This window comes from Nyctereutes procyonoides, unplaced genomic scaffold (genome assembly GCF_905146905.1).
Source record: "Nyctereutes procyonoides isolate TBG_1078 unplaced genomic scaffold, NYPRO_anot_genome, whole genome shotgun sequence".
In the NCBI taxonomy this organism is placed as follows: domain Eukaryota; kingdom Metazoa; phylum Chordata; class Mammalia; order Carnivora; family Canidae; genus Nyctereutes; species Nyctereutes procyonoides.
Genome location: NW_026575040.1, coordinates 11,096,753 through 11,097,727, shown reverse-complemented (window position 1 = coordinate 11,097,727; position 975 = coordinate 11,096,753).

Sequence of the window (975 nt, the reverse complement as noted above, 5' to 3'; positions counted from 1 at the left end):
ATCGAGGTGGGAGGGGGTGCGCGTGCTCGGCCGGAGGGGCGGGGCCGAGGAGAGCTGGTGGGCGGGGCCTGCTCGCTATTGGAGGCGTGGCCTGTGTGGTTGGAGGCGGGACCCGCCTGTGTTGGAGCTCCTCCAGGAATCTGCAGGCTCGAGCCTCCCCATGATTTTTTTTTTAAATGATTTTTTTTTTTTAAGATTTTATTTATTGGGATCCCTGGGTGGCGCAGCGGTTTGGCGCCTGCCTTTGGCCCAGGGCGTGATCCTGGAGACCCGGGATCGAACCCCACGACGGGCTCCGGGTGCATGGAGCCTGCTTCTCCCTCTGCCTGTGTCTCTGCCTCTCTCTCTCTCATTCTATGTGACTATCATAAATAAATAAAAATTAAAAGAATTATTAAAAAAAAAGATTTTATTTATTTATTCATGAGAGACACAGGGAGAGGCAGAGACAGAGGGAGAAGCAGGCTCCATGCAGGGAGCCCGATGTGGGACTCGATCCTGGGAGTACAGGATCACGTCCTGGGCCGAAGGCAGATGCTCAACTGCTGAGTCACCCAGGCGTCCCTTAAATAATTTTTTAAAAAGATTTTATTACTTTATTCATGAGACACACACACACAGAGGCAGAGACACAAGTAGGCTCCATGCAGGGAGCCCAATGTGGGACTTGATCCCGGCACCCCAGGATCACGCCCTGGGCTGAAGGCAGGCGCTAAACCGCTGAGCCACCCAGGGATCCTCCTCCCCATGATTTTTATTGCATTTGTTTGCATGATTTAGCCAATCTCCTCAAAAGAACTCTTTTGGGAGCAAATCATGTGTTTTCAGACAATGAAATAAAGTAAATTAATAAAGTATATATTTACTGTAGACCATGCTTTGGCTAAGCATTTTATATCCATTATTTCAGTTACTCCTCATATCGAGCATACAAATAGATACTATCACAACCATTTTATTGAAAAGAATCAGAGG